The 16,976-nt window shown below is 37.9% G+C and overlaps 1 protein-coding gene and 1 pseudogene across 3 annotated transcripts in view; one reads left to right on the top strand and one right to left on the bottom strand.

Moving 5' to 3' along the window:
- Grid2 (glutamate ionotropic receptor delta type subunit 2) overlaps window positions 1-16,976 on the top strand; it is a 1,058,508-nt gene that overhangs the window by 547,363 nt on the left and 494,169 nt on the right. The gene's annotated exons all lie outside the window — the stretch shown is intronic.
- Window positions 14,129-14,888, bottom strand: LOC122127250 (annotated as a pseudogene).

Here is a 16,976-nt window from a genome sequence, read left to right as displayed (position 1 = left end):
GAAACATAATGCACGGCTCTCAAACTCTGCTAAAGTAGCTTGTGAAAGATATCAACGGTCATCTTCACCTTCCCACGGCCCCATACAACTCTCCTCATGACCATGATTTGTTTGACCATGACTTATTTGCTTATACATTCTTTTTTTTTTTCAAATCCACAAACTGGGATTATTCTGCTTTCAGTCTTCTTGTTACAACAAGATATGAAACAATATACTTAACACTTTTTCAACCTGTTTGCATTGAAACTTTTTTCTTGCTGGTGAATCATTAGCAGTAGTATATTATAAGGCTACTTTTTACTAACTAGTAGTGAGACATAATTCTCTCTAATTTGGGAATGCTTCCAGTAATAAATTTGTCCAGTAAAAATATTTCTTCTGGAATTATCACCTTCCAGAAGAAAAAGCAAAACTTACTTTGTAGGCATTCAGGTTTTTTAAAAAATTTATTTACATAAAGTCTATAGACTATGGGAATTCACCTTATTTGGAATAGTTCTTCAGGGATAAACAGAAATGTGTTTATGTGGCACCAGTTTTCTCGCTTCTGCTCTATTGACAATTTGGACCAGGGATATCTCTGTAGTAGGCAGATGCCCTGTCCACTGCAGAATGTTTAACAGCATATATGCCTCTAGTAATTAGCTATCAACAGCACCTGCCCTAATTGTGTCAGGAGATAAAATTACCCCTGGCTGACAATGGCTGATCTATAACTATTCAATTTATACACACTAAAATTTGTTCTCATGTAGATTATATTATTGGCCTGTGATAAATACCTTTCATTTTGCCAGTAATAGCACCCTTTTTGCGTTCTCTTTGGGTATTCTGTACTACTAATTACTCTATGTTACCTTATGTCCCCCTCAAAGCCATCCAGAGATAAAATGCCAGTATTGCCACCTGCAGAGGAAAAGTTCAAGGAATGTTAAACGAACTTTTTGTCTGTCTAGATTAATACCATTTCCTCTTGACCTTCTTGTTTTTGTGTAAGGAATTGGATGTGTAGAGGAGTGGGGGAGTGTTGATCATGGGGCTTGAACTCAGAGCCTGGCCATTGTCCCAGAACTTCGTTTTTTGCTCAAGGCTAGAGTTCTACCACTTCAGTCACAGTTCAACTTCCAACTTTTTTTGGTAGTTTAGTGAACATAAAAGTCTCAGAGACTTTCCTGCCCATGCTTGCTTCAAACCATGATTTCTGATCTCAGCTTCCTGAGTAGCTAGGATTATAGTTGTGAGCCACCAGCACCCAGCTTTCCACTCTGATTTTTATACTTAGCTCATATTTTGCTACCTAATGTAACCTCTCCACAACCTGAAAGAAGGGTAATGGGTTTAGCTGGTGCCATCTTGGCCACATGATTAATAATAAGGAATTGGGTTTAACTGACGCCATCTTTACTTCATGGTAGAGGCAGGAAAGTTCCACTCACAGGTGATGGTTGTGCCTGAATTCCTAAACAGTGGCAGGGGACTTGGACAATAGGTTACTGGACCTGCAGTCTTTTTTTAATAAGATTTTTATTGTGAAAATACTGTACAGAGGGGTTACAATTACATGAGCAAGGTAATGAATACATTTCTTATCAAGCATTGTTGACTCCTCCTTTGTTTTCCCTCTTCCCATCCCTGCCCTCCCATCTCCTCAGCTACACTTCGTTTTTTGACATAGTATCTTGTACGTCTCATTGTTGCAATGGGTCCACCTGTATCCCTATTTAAACAATTGTTTTTTTTCCCTTCCCCTCCACAAATTATACCAACATCAAATACCGTGAAAACAGGAGTTATACCATGGGAGAGGGACATACAAAGCAACAAACAAATCATCTTATAAATATGTTAGAAACAATTGCAAGAAAGAAAAACCATTTTAGTCCTTATCTCGGGGTTCATTTCGCCTAACATCAACTTATCTGACTGTTTCTGCTTGTCTCAGCCACCATCAGAAGGCCTAATCTGAGGATAATGAATGTAGAGGAGCACCTAGAGACAGAAGTTAATGATCTAGAAAATTTGTTTAACAGGATCCTAGCAGAGAACTTCCCAAACATGCAAAAAGAGAGGCCTATTCAGATGCAAGAAGCTTTTAGAACCCCAAACAGATCAGACCAGTAAAGGACATCCCACCATCACATTATAATCTGTACAGGATCAATTCAGATCAAGGAAAGGATCCTTAAAGCTGTCAAGGAGAAAAGATCAATAACCTATAAAGGGAAACCAATTCAAATCACCTCAGATTTCTCAGCAGAGACAATTAAAGCAAGAAGAGCCTGGAATGATGTATGCCATGCCCTAAAGACAAACAACTATCAACCAAGAATACTGTACCCAGGTAAACTCTCCTTCATAACCAAAGGTCAAATAAAAACCTTCCATAGCCTAACATCATCTTATCTGACCTTTTCTGCTTGTCTCAGACATATATTAGTTATTGCAAATAAGGGAAACCATGGGACCTATGTTTCTTTGGGCCTGGCTTACTTTACTTAATAAAATTTTTTTCTGAGTCTTTCCATTTCCTAACAAATGGGGCAATGTCATTCTTTCTGATAGAGGCATAGAATTCCACTGTTTTATATACCACATTTTCTTGATCCATTCATCTACTGAAGGGCATCTGGGTTGATTCCCTATCTTAGCTATGGTACATAATGCGGCAATAAACATAGTTGTGCTGGTAGCTTTGTTTGTGATCATTTGGGTAAATGCCCAAAAGTGGATTGCTGGGTCATAGGGGAGCTCTATGTGGAGCCTTTTGAGGAGCCTCCATACTGCTTTCCAAAGTGGTTGACACGTTTACTCTCCAAGCCAGGCGCTGGTGGCTCACGCCTGTAATCCTAGCTACTCAGAAGGCTGAGATCTGAGGATTGCTGTTCAAAGCCAAGCACAGGCAGGAAAGTCTGTGAGACTCTTACCTCCAATAAACTACTAGAAAACCGGAAGTGGTACTGTGGCTCAACTGGTAGAGCACTCGCCTTGAGCCGAAGAGTGCAGAGACAGCACCCAGGCCCAGAGTTCAAGCCCCACGCCCGACCAAAAAAAAAAAAAAGAAGTTTATTCTCCCACCAGCAATGCAGGAGGGTTCCCTTCTGTCCACATCCCCTCCTGCCAGTCTTGGGTCATGAACTCTTAAGCTCCCTGTGACCCCGCCCCCTGACCTGACCCTATTTATGCCTGGACCAATAAAATATGAGTATTTTTGCTTATTTGTTTATTTAAAATATCGTTTTAATTACCCAAACAGGGAAATAACATAGTTCTAAGTCACTGGATGTAAAGATTTGAGGCATCTAGCTTGTATCTCTGAATGGGAAGATCATAGTTTTATTCTTTTATCTATGGACATGTTCTTTTATCTATGGCTATCAAGCTGCAATCTAGAAATATCTAGGGGCTTTTAACCAGTGTGAAACACTAACTGGGGCTTTTCAGTCATTCCTACAAAAAAAAAGTAGAGCACAAACAAAAATGAATAACAATGAATTGCATAACAAGAAAATATTTTCTTGCTTATTGATGAGAATCCACCTTGTGAGATTCTTGACATAATTGCAAAGGCACCAGAGGACATGGACCATTCTCAGTTGCTTTATTTCCTGGCCAATTCCAAACACCTACAGGAATGATCAACTGGAAAGTGTGTGATGTCCACAATTAGATTTGGGCACAGCCCCTCAGTTCTCAGCAAGGTTACTAATTTCCAATTTTTAACTTGAGCCCTCAAGAGATGAAGCTGGTTTAACAGATATCTTGAGCAGAAATGAACTTAATGAACTTCAGTCTGACAACGACTCGCTAATTATTATTATTTCTTAATTCTCTTACAACATGAAAGATGAAAGGCTAAAGTGTAATTCTAATTGGCAAAGGAATTTCATGCCGGGAAAGGCACTTCTTGATTAGCAGCTGTGGAGGCAGAGAGAAGGTTGAGGGTACAGAAATCTGGTGAAGAATTCACACAGAAAAGTGCTCAAGGTGGTAGGGAAATAGCTCAATCAATCCTCAGCGTGCTGGGGAAGGGCTCAACCGGTGCTCCACTTCCAGCATATTTAAATGAGGTGAACGCTTACTCTTTTCAGAAAGTACTCAATTGGGAGTGCTCAAATTGTGGTGCCTATTAGTTGAATGATAATTAACTTTTTCATTTTCATAGGGCTCACTTCTCTATGGAGACAGTTGTGTTGTTATGTGTTGTGTTTGAACCTGGACTTTGCATGAGACAGTAAGAGATTCAAACTTGTTTTAGAAGAAAAACATAATCCTATCAGCTATTCTGATGCCTTTTTCCTTAGATCTCTGCCTCTCTCATTCTCTCTCGTCTCTGTCTCTCTGTGGCTCTGTCCCTCTGTCCTTCTCTCCCTACCCATCTCATGTTTTCATATATCTTCCTTGCTATTTCTGAGCTTTATTGTGTTGTTTGAAGCATCTTTAAGAAAAGAAAAACCGCAGCGCTTGCTGTGTTATTTGATCTCCTATCTTTTTCATCCCTGATACTTAGGTTCGGTTTCACCATGTGTCTTTTCATCATTTTGATAACATTGGCTCCTCAGAAATACTTTTGAGCTTTAATTTAAGTTTAAGAAACTAGATGGCTTTGTTCTACATTCCATGACATCCACATTCACCCTGAGTGAATTCACGGCCACACTGCTTTTTGAGTTGGAAAGATGGATTTCTTAGTATCCTACACAATAAATAAGAAAAACTCCATGAACTAATTTGTTGAAGATTGATTTTGAGCTACATATCTTGACAATGTGCATTAGAATCTACCATGACTTATATATATATATATATATATGTATATATAATATTTATGGATGTATGTATTGCCAATAAGTATTCATATCACTGAAGGTGAGGATTTAATGGAATTTTTGTTCCCTGTAGTAATTTCAAAATCTTTTTCATAACAAGATTCTGTGGTCATTGATGTAATAAACTTTCTTTGTGTTTGTGTGTTTGTGTACTAGCATGAGTATTCTGGGCCTTGAACTCAGGGCTGGCATTGTTTCTAAGTTTTTATGCACAAGGCTAGTGCTCTACCAGTTGAGCTGCAGCCCCATTTCTGGTTTTCTGGTGGTTAAAATAAGTGTCAAGGACTTTCCTACCCTGGCTAGCTTTGAACCTTGAACTCAGATCTCAGCCTTCTGAAAAGCTAGGATTACAGGAATTAGCCACCAGAACCCAGCATGATACTTAAGACATTCACATGAGGTCATGCATTCCTTTTGTAACTGACACACATGCATTCAGTTTGATAGTTTACAGGGCTTGACCTTCTCAATTCACTTAGGACTGTTAATCAAGGTGAGTTTTAATGCACAAGATACATAGGAGCAATTTTATCTTATTTTATTCCAATTGCCAGTAGATGACTCTAGAGCACTGTGTTTTCAAAAGACAAAAAAGCTAGCCAAAACATTATTTTTCAAACTGTTAATTTATCAAATCCTTTGTTTTCATTTAATTCTTAAACGATGTGACACATTAGTCAATGTAAAGGGTAAGGAAAAGTTGGGCAAATAGAAAGGTAAAAATTCTATGCACTTCATACAGCAGTTGAAAACAAAGGATGTCCCGTCTTTAGTTTAATGTCAATAAAATGACATTTTAATACCTTGTAATGAAGGATCAGTGTTTCTGCCTCCAAACCCATCTTCCATTAGCCAGTCCTCAAGACAGAGGTGCCTTCTAGTACATAAATTCATCAAACAGGGCACCCAGGATTCATGCCTATAATCCTAGCTCTCAGGAGGCTGAGATCTGAGGATTGCGGTTCAAAGCCAGCCAGGGCAAGAAACTCCGTGAGACTCTTATCTCCAATAAACGACTAGAAAACCAGAAGTGATGCTGTGGCTCAATTGGTAGAGTGCTCGCCTTGAGCTGAAGAGTGCAGGGACAGCGTCCAGGCTCAGAGTTCAAGCCCCATGACTGACAAAAAAAAAGCCATATCTGAGCTTCTTAGACCGCAAGGCTCTGAAGTGGGGTCATCTAGCTCTCCTGTCCTAACTTCAGTTCTTTAAGCAACCTTATAATTTTCATCAGCTTCCGTGTGGGTCTGCTGTGAAGACAGAACGAGTTGGTAAGATTAATAAATTGTTCAGAAAATAAGTTTGTCATATTCCAGTGTATGAGAAAGTGATGTGAAACTCGCTAGGAATTAATCAGTCTGCGAGAGAGCAATCTGGGTTTTGCAATTATGAATCTGCACAGTGCAATGGTCTCATGCCTACTGTCTGCCTCCAGTTTTCTGGGTCTGCAGTACTAATGGCCTGCACTTAGATGGTGGTCAAATCACTGAGGTAATTATAGCCATGCCGCCACCATCAGGGTTCTTTGGTAAATATTTGCTAGATAAGTTATGTTAAGCTTTACTTGGAATAGATACTGGGTTTCTGTGTTTTCATGAGAATGCTATGGTCAATTTGATAAGCATAATGAACATTATTTCTTTTTACCTTTATGCTAATATAAAAAATAAATAATATTCTACAAAATATGTGGTACTAATAATATAACTAATAATAGAATGTATAATATAACATACAATAACATTTAAAGACATTTTTGTGAAAATTAAAATTTTATATTTTAAGCTATCTTGAGCAATTTATACTGATACCCAATTAGGAATATATATATGCATATATATAGCATATATGCATATCTATAGCACATATATACGTATATGCTAAGTAAAGGGAGTCATATAGCACAGGGTTTTTTTCCCAAATTTTTCCCATGGCTGTAAGAAGCAATACCATGATATTACTTTCTGTGAAATGAAGATAGAACTATATGCCCTTTTGCCCCTGACTGTTTGGCATATTGAAACTTGCCTATTGAATGATCCTTTACAAAGTTCCTCCATGTTCTCTAGGTCTGAAAATAAAAGGTAATTCAGCTTTCCCATTGTTATGATGAAGAAAAAAATAATACTTAGGATGGGGACTTGCTAGGCAATCATAAGTTTCCAGAGTTGTGTTTACTTGAATGAACTAAGAAGGTGTTTAGGTAGTTTGCATCAATTTTACACAATTATCTTTTTGTATTTACTTGACCTAGTTAGATAATGACATGCAAACAGATTTGATTCAATAACACATTAGTAAAATGTTCAATGAAGTCTTAAAACAACTGCGTTTAATATTTGCGAACAATGGCAGGCTCCAGGCACAGCCGCCTCCTCTGCGGTGTGAGGTCTGTTTGCAATCAGCGCTGACATTTTCAAAAGCTTCCACTTCACAGAGGTTCTAATTTCCAAAACACTTATTAGAAAGCAGATGAATATATGTTCTCTATTGAGGACTACTTTTTTTTTTTCTGTTGTTTTGTTACTGTTTTCGGTTTTTGGAGGCCAAGATTGAGAAATGATTGGGAAAACATCAGTGTATTCTATTTGATGGCTATACAAGATAATTTCCCCACTCTTTAATATGATGCTTTCCAAATTAGGATTTTATAATGTTGTATTAATATGCAAATGATTGCCATGACTGTGGTTTTCCCCCTGCTTCCCAACTGAAAATTAATAAATGCTCTCAACTGGTCCTAAAGTTCTCATCAATGTGAACAGATGTTGCTATTGTTTATTTGGCTGGAGCATTTACTTTGAAAGATACCATCTGAGTTGGAAAATAGATGAAGACCTGGTCTTCTTTTTCTGTGTAGAATGATCAGGAAAATATTTTTGTTCTATTTTGATTTTAGTAGTAATCCAAGAAGGAGTTATCTACCACCTTTACAAAGTGAATGTCATAGGAAAGTCATGAATTTTTAAAAATTATTTTCAAATTGAAGATCAGGCAACAACTATAACGAAGGAAGTCAAATGGCAGTGCATTCCTAACATTGGTTTTTATACACTATAGGGTAGGCTAAATTTTAAGTCATTTTGTCAATTGTTAAAACTTTGACAAACATAATCTACATGATGTTTTCCACATCAGATATGAATTCATTTAAATGTAATATACCTACAAGATAGATACTATTATAACTTCCATTTTATAGATGAAGTAAATGTCCAGGAAATTATATGGTCTTATCAAAGTCATACCATGGAATTTCACCCAGTCTGTCTGTCTTGAATCTGTGCTTCTAACTGCTCCATTACATTGTGCTAAAAATTTAAAGTATTCCTATTTTTTTCCTCTAATGAAAGCTAACATCATCAGTTGATTGCTGTTGGCGCAAACCTGTAATTCTCCACAGATACTAAGAATACTGAGATACAGAGGAGTTTGAAACTAGTCCAGGTAGAAAAGTCTAGAAGACTCCAGAACCAAATAATAGCCAGCAAAATGTAGGGCTGGATGTGTGGTTCAAGTGGGAGAGCTCCAGCTGAGGCAGGTGAGACAAATGAGCTTAAGGGCCTGAGTAACACACACACACACACACACACACACACACACACACGCGCACACACACACACACACACACACACACACACACACACACACACAGAAAGGCTCTTGGATATTTGAAAATGTTTGTTTGCCTCACGGTGAGGAAATGGCCTTTCTAGTTGTGGTATTGTTCCTTTTAACTGAATATCATCAGAAACCCCAATGAAAAGACATGAAGGAGAGACATTCACAAGTGAGCCAGAAATCAGGGCAGTCCTGAAGGTTAATGAGATGTAAATGACATGATGTCACTTTTATTGCATTTAATCTTAATATTTTAAACATGTAACAAAGCTAAAATCATTTAAAAACCTCATGTGCACTGTGAATATCAATTGCATAATCTTTTAGGCTATCTTAACATAAAATAAATCACTTGGGTAAATTAAGGAAATGCCCTATGCCTACTGTAAGTACACGGAAAGTAGAGCCTGAAGGGAGAAGGTACAGAAGAATTAAGTGTTCAGGGAAATTTGCCTCTTAAAATACCTCATTGTTAGCTGGGTACCAGTAGCTCATACCTATAGTCCTAGCTACTCAGGATGCTGAGATCTGAGGACCATGGTTTAAAGGCAGTCAGGACAGAAAAGTCCATGAGACTCTTATCTCCAATTAACCACTCAGAAAAAGCCAGAAGTGGTGCTGTGGCTAGGTGGTAGAATGTTAACCTTAAGCACAAAGAGGCTCGGGGACAGAGCGCAGGCCCTGAGTTCAAACCCCAGGACTGGAAAAAAAAAATACTTCATTGTTCTAAAACCAAGTATAATGTTAGGTAAAAAAGACTACATTAAATTTGTAAGACCATTTCATGAAATAACCTAAAGATTAGGGAGATTGTTGGGCAAATGATTTATAGCAAAGCAAACACTGTATGTATCTTAAAAGAAAGATAGTTTCTTTTATTCCATCAACAAAATTATTAAACCTTTACTTATCTTTAAAAATATATTAAAGTTGAGCATGGTGATTCACCGCTGTCACATTAGCACTTAGGAGACAGATGTAGGAAGATGTTGAGTTTGAGGTCAGCCTAGGTTACACAGCAAGTAATCCAGTGACCAATGAGATCTTGTCTTAACCAAATATAATTATATTACATTTATTGATATTTATTTTTATACATTTATTTATATTTTATATATACATTTTATGTTTATACGTATTTATTTTTATATATTTATTTGTATATTTATGAAAAATCAGCAGTTTTAAATCTGAAGTTATTTTTTATGACACAATCAAATTGAGTATAAAATGCTAAGATCTGTTAGCCTAGTGGCACAAGTCGGTAAAACTAGCTACTCAGGAGGCTGAAGCCAGCCAGGACAAGAAAGTCTGTGAGACCTTTATCTCCAATAAACTACTCAGAAAATGCCAGAAGTGGAGCTGTGGCTCAAGTGGTAGAGTGCTAGCCTTGAGCACAAAAAGGCTCAGGGACAGTGAGCTCCCAAACCCAGAGTTCAAGCCTCAGGACTAGCAAAAAGTTTTTAAAAATTAAAAATTACAAGTGCTAGGCTTTGAAACCAAACACATTGTTTAAAATCTTGATGTATGTGCCGGCTGTCTCCAATTCTGAGAGATGGAAATTTGTTTTTTGGTTTTAAATTTTTTAATACTTTTTATTACCTTTATGTAGTTTTACAAAGGACTTCCATTCAACTAAGCAGTTTATAAACACAATGTGTCTTTTTTTTTAATTGTGAAAATACCATACAGAGGGATTACAATTACATGGGCAAGATAATGAGTACATTTCTTCTTCTTCTTCTTCTTCTTCTTATTATTATTATCATTATTATTATTATTATTGTGAAAATATCATACAGAGGGATTACAATTACATGGGCAAGATAGTGAGTACATTTCTTCTTCTTATTATTATTATTATCATTATTATTATTATTATTGTGAAAATACCAGAGAGGGTTACAATTACATGGGCAAGATAGTGAGTACATTTCTTATCAAGCATTGTTGCCTCCTCCTTTGTTTCCCCTTCCCATCCCTTCCCATATCTCACTCACCCCCCCGCCCCAACGTTGTAAAGTTGTTTTTCGACATAACGACTTGTACATCTCATTGTTGCAATGGGTCCACCTGTATCGCTATTTAAACAACTTGTTTGTGCCCTTCCCCTCCACAAATTATTGTCTTCTAAGTGCTCATTTTGCAGCCTGTTGATATTTGAATAAAGTGTTGCTGAAGTGTGTTCAGATTTCAGTAAGGAATCCTCATCTATATTTCCTGATCCTAAGCGGATGCCTATAGCAAGATAAAGCCTGAGTTTTTCCTTCAAGCTTATGGGAGAAAATTAACTGCAACATAAAATAAGAAACCTTTGGATAATTATAGAATTTTTATAGATATAATGATTACTTTGCAGGGAAATGCTTTACTCTAGGCACATTTGCATTTGATATAAAGCGAAATACAGGTTCATGCTACTGTTTTGAGGAGACTTGAATATACAACAGGCATATAGTCATTTAGGCCTAGAAGAAACCAATAGGACTGATCTGCCATCACATATAAATTACAAATAATGTTAAGTAAGGCCAATAAAGAGCAAGACGTGATGAGGGAAAGAAGAAATTGTATGTAGCTGCAAGATTAAAGTTGGTGTGTGGTTTGAGATGATAAATGTATGCAATTTAGGCTATCTTATACTGTTTTGTGTACTACCTAAAAGATACGAAGTTGTACTTGAAACAAATGAGTTTCATCTCTATGAGACAGAAAATATCATAGGGGTTTTTAAATTGGATCATCTTCAATATCAGTTTGCCATGAAACAAAAGCATATGGGACCTGTGAAGAGTCGCTCTCGTTCAAATTTATTTACCTCAAGAGTAGCATTTAAAAAAATTAAACCACACATTCATTATAATTAGAAAACAAAGTACTCGTTCAGAAACTGTGTATTTTTTAAATCCATATGGGGTTGAGCTTTTTGAGATTGAACATAAAAGTATGCCAAGAATTACTTTTTATTTTTCATATCAAGGCATTTAAATTCATTTTTTTGCCACATTTATACTGTAATCTAAACAGGAGAATATTCTGGAGAGAGGTAGTGTTTTGGGTTCTGATAATGTTTATGGCTTTACAAACCAGTGATCCTTCACCAGATTCCCTTTCTACTGGATTACTGTATATCCAGGTAAAGGGGTTAATACAGCTATTTCCCTCATCTCATAATGTAATTGCCACCATGGCTTGTTTTCTCATTGGCTCATTAAATTTTCATGTCACAGAGTATTTATACTACTTTCTCAGTTAACCACATGTCCTTCCCTTCCATTGTTCAAGCCAGACAAGGAGTCATCTCTTTTTTCTCAGTTTTCAAGAGATTTGCCATTCGCTTCCTTCAGCTTTTGATCAATCTTCCTTTGCTCTGTCTCAGTCATTACTTCAAGTGGCTAACTGCTCAAACCCTAGCTTCTCTCTGCAACTCATCACTCAGAAATGCTCAAATATTCTTTCTAAAACATGAACAGGTTTATATTGGTCCTTTGCCTGCATTTTTAACTAGTTATTATATTAAGTTGTTTATAACATTTGATTGCCTACAGAGCCTTTCTACTTTCATCTCCTGCCATTTTTTCCCCCATTTATCCTAGACTTTATGCCTCTCTGAGAAATTCTTGTGTCATCTGTTTTCCTCCAGGACTCAAGTTATATAAATTAGGGTTGCAGTCAGAAACTGATTTCACTTGGAAGTAATTTCTTACACTGGGTCTATTTATAAAAAGTTGGGGTAGGGTTAGGTAAGATATAAATGATAATCTGAGCTAAGCAAAGCATAAGAGGATTATGGCTTTAGGCCCAAAGGGGCAAAGAAAGAGAGAGGTGAACCTGGAAGGGAGAAATCTGTAGTGAAGGGCCATCAGAGAAGTTGGGTGGCCCAAAGCAAATCAAAGGGAGGGAACATGGGAATGAACACACTGAGCACATTCTTCTCTGCGCTGAAAGTCCTGCAAGGCAAGTGTAGGGAGCCATTCAAATGGTCCGTGACCTCTGGGTTAGCTAGCTAGAAGGAGATCGAGAGCAGTAACTCACATCTGGAGAGCCAAGTAAAAGTTTCCTGACAATAACATTTCCCAAAGCTTTTTTTTGAATCCCAGTGAGTGAGTCCTTTCCTCAGTTATACACACTTGTACCTTGTCTTGCAATCACATACATATGCTGTGTGTCCAGCTAAACCAGGACATTCCACAGTCCCCAGCCTCTTCCCTGTCCACTCTTTCCTTTCTGACAAACATACATCATCATTAAAAAAAACTTTAAGTGATTTTTATTATCTTGTCTTTTTTTTTATTTAACTTGGAAATAAGAATTTTCTTTTGGAAACCACTGAGTCAGACAGTTCTAAGTATATTGGAGTGACATTGATCCAGTACATTTTTCTAATTTGGGGAGGGGAAGGGAAATAACAAAAGGCTGAAATAAGGACACAGGCTGACCCATTGTAACAATAAGATGTACAAGACACTGTGTTGAGAACAAACTTTACAGTTTTGCAGGGATGGGAGGGAGGAGAAGTCAGGGAGGTGGGAGGGCAGGGATGGTAGGGGATAAACAGAGGAGAGGGAAACAATGCTCGATAGGAAATGGACACATTACCTTGCTCATGCAACTGTAACCCCTCTGTACAGTATCTTTACAATAAAAAATATGTATTAAAAATTCACAACTCCATTATATGATAGCAAACCAAACATTGGAGATAACATTTAAAGTTATTAAATTGATAGCACAGGAAATATCACTGGGTCTTTTATTAGAACACCAAGATTAAGCATAATCATATTTTAATTAATTGTACATTGAATGCAAAGAAGGTACAATAAATACTTATCAAAAAAATCTTTGTTTTCTGATAAAGTATAAAGTGAAGCCAGACAGATGAGATTTATGACACAGAAGTTAGCAAACAAAAGTCTCCTGAATATGACGAATAGGGTTTGAGAGACTCGACCAACCCTTCATTGCCACCCAATGAAGTCATGTCTTTTGCTATTAACAATGGTATTTTCTTAATTTTATGTCAATACAGTAAAAATACACCTTTATGATGTCTTGAAGTCCATATGCCATCTCTTCCTTCTATGTAACCTCTGAGAGAATTTCTTAGATTTTCCTTAGGAATGTAAATGATAAATTTCGAAATAAGCCAGAGATGGAATGATGATAAATGTGATAGAATTTTATAAAACCACTCATGATGTTATAAAATATAACTTATTTACTTATTTATTTTTGTATGTGTGTATGTATGTATGTATGTATGTGCTAGTAGTCCTGGGGCTTGAACTCATGACTTGGACAATGTCTCTAAGCTTTTTCACTCAAGACTAGTGCTCTACAATTTAAGCCACACCTGTAATTCCAGCTTTTAGGTGGTTAATTGGAGATATGAGTCGCTTGGACTTTCTTGGCCAAGCTAGCTTTGAATCTGAGTCCTCAGATCTCAGACTCTTGAGTAGCAAGGATTAAAGGCATGAGGCACCAGTGTTCAGCGCTTAGTTGCTTTCTTAAACAAAAAGTTTAACTATTTGACATCACACTCATTATTTTGTTGCTTGTTAGAATAATTTATCTTATGTCTGAATTCATGAAATATCACATATACCATCCGTCGCTATTTTTTTGTTATTCATGACAGATTTTAACAATCATTTATTATTTATTTGCCCCTCTACAGCCCATCTCTCACATTGAGATTATTTGAAGTGGGTCACTCAGAAATCAGAGATACCCACCTCCCTCATTTTGTAACTTAGGTGGGCAGAACTGGTGTTTCCTTCTGGATGCTGGCAGAAGGGAGGAGGCCTGGGCATACTCATAAAGGTGGTTATACCCAGGAGGGTTGATTGACAGACCGGTAGACAAAATCCTCCCAATAAAGGCACTTTTACCATAACAGGGGGCTGGAGAGTTGCTTGGCTGGAAGTGTTGTGGGGGCTGAGAGGAGTTTTTTCTATAGAGGAGTGATTTGCTGCGCGCAGTGAGTGAAGTTCACCTACACGGGACCATCTGTGGGGTCCACAGAGGCTGCTGTGTGTCTTTGCTGCCGAAGAGGGAAGGTGAAGTAGGTATCATACCCAAAAAGTAAAGTAGCCATTAGGCAGCGATTTTGGAATGGCCTCCCTTCTCAAGGACCACAATGGAGGTGACCAGGCAGAGGATGCCAGCTATGAGGGCTTGGAAGAAATCACTCCAGGGCCAGTTGATGACTGGTATCTTGGTGTGCCAGTCACACATATAAATGACAAACAGGACAGCAGCAATGATCATCTCCATCACCGACAGGGAGGAATATGCTGATGTAAAGGGACTGAAGCAAATCAGAATCACCAGGCAGAATAAAATCTCAGCGAACAGAAGAAGCCCCTTTCGGGTATGCCAGTAAGTTGGTGCAGGCTGTCAGCACCCAGGGGCCGAGTAGCGCTCAGAATCCGCCATGGTGTGGACTAGTGTCCCTAGGATCACAGAGGAGCTGCTCGTTGGCTCGTGGGTTTGAAGACACTGCACACCCAGCCGTCTTGCCTGCTGTCTGGCCGGGAAGGGACCCACCCCCCCCCACCGCCCCCCCCCCCGGGGCGAAGGAGGCCATCAGTCTCTATTTTTTAATTGTGTGGCTAAAGTTTCATTTTTATAAAGCTTGAAACAAATGTGAAAACTTCCAAGGAGCCATGTTTTCCTTGAGTACCTGTGATATTTTCAGGACATCATTCTCACATCTGGATACAACTAGATATATCTGGGAAGGGGAAAACTACCTTTTGCTGATCTATCTTTTGATTTGCATCCCATGTAAGCTCCATCCTAAATATAAGTGATTCTGTGTAAAGTAATTTTCTAAGAAGTACTTTCCCATAAACATAACGTTATTTTTATTTCTAGCCCAATTTTAACAGTATATTTTTATGAGATTTTATTTTTGTAGGAGCATGGATTTATAATGTGGGGGCTGCTCACTATGAGAATTCCTTACAAGCCTACAGAGTACTCTGCACAATTTCAATCCCTATGTTATATTCAAGCAGTATTTAATGGATATCTTTATTCTATCTTTATATGCATATATGACACATATTTTGATCATCTTTACCCTTCAGATATCCTTATTTTCTCCCAGTCTTCTGTTTTTATCTATACCTTTTATTTTTACTGTTATCATTATTATTGCCATTATCAAATCATCATTTTAGATCTAGATTACACAAAGGAATGAAGAGCTTGGGACATCTGACTTTTGGAGTTTTGCTTATCCAACATGATGATCTCTAGTTCCAACCATTTCCCTACCGATGCTCTGATTTCATTTATAGAAAGCATTTTTGAAAAGCTATTTCAAATTTCAGAGCAACTCACTTCAGCACCAGCGTGAGAAATCTAATTGTGAACAATTAATAGAAAAGTCAACAATGTAGTACATTTTCTAATCATGCAAAAGTAGCATGTATCTGAGTCCCTTATTAAGTTAAAACATAGTTTCCTGGATCACATCCCAGTTTCTAAATCAGAGAAGTTACATTTAACAAGTGATCTGGACACATTCCTACTGTTGTCCAATGGCTACATGTTGATAACCCACGACTCTAGGGAAATTAGGTCCCCTGATAGAAATGAAGACTAAAGAAGCAATGTTGTCCTTAGGGTGCCACTGCTAAATGCTTAACGTGTGTGAAGAATATACTTCACCATGATGGTTTTAATGAGCCAATAGAAGGTTGAAGAGGATCAACAGTTGCCCATGAATTGAAATTGAAATTGAGCCTTCAAAATGTGGCATTTCTGACTCTTTGGAGTCAGAAGGCCTGTATTTCACCAAGAGTAGGAAAAGCATTTACAGGAGAGAAAAGAAGCATTGCACTGAAGGGAAATGATTTCACAGAAGGCCTTTGGCTCTACAAAGCACTTCTCTCTAGAGGAGCCAGCTCCAACTTTGTGGCTGCTGGTGAAGGACATGCAATGTCCTCTTACAACCTAACTCCTCCTCGGTGGCTCAGAACAGCTACACTAAAATCAGGTAGGCGCTAGAGTTCCTTCATAGTTTTCAGGTTCAAAACCAAACTGATGGTCTTACTTAAAGTGAATACCAATTATTTTTTCATCAGCATACTGGAGACTGAAATGGCAGATGCTGTGTATTCTGTCCAATAAAAGTCTAAAGTGATGTATTTGCTAGAATGCCCATAAAAAACACCATGAATCATCTGGTTGTATTGACAGAGGCAGAGACAGAGCGTCAAGGGAGAAATGAGATCTTTGTGTTAAGCCTCAAAGGCTGAACCTCAGGCCAAAGCAAAATGATCAGAGCTCTGCTGCTTTCACCTTTCCTGACCTTGTTTGGGCTCCTTGGACATATCCAGCTTTGTTTCTCACTTGTGGATATCACAGGATCTCCTTTCTTCCTCCAAGAATGCTTTTTTATTCTCACAGTCACCTGGCTGGCTCCTTTCTGCTCAAGTCTTACACAGATGGCAATCTCAGAGAGGCTCAGCTCTGATGACTCTTACCCTGTAACGTTTCCTACCACGATTGTGC

This window comes from Dipodomys spectabilis, unplaced genomic scaffold, assembly GCF_019054845.1.
Source record: "Dipodomys spectabilis isolate Male_0828 unplaced genomic scaffold, ASM1905484v1 ptg000297l, whole genome shotgun sequence".
NCBI lineage: Eukaryota > Metazoa > Chordata > Mammalia > Rodentia > Heteromyidae > Dipodomys > Dipodomys spectabilis.
This window is presented reverse-complemented; position numbering and strand designations above follow the sequence as displayed.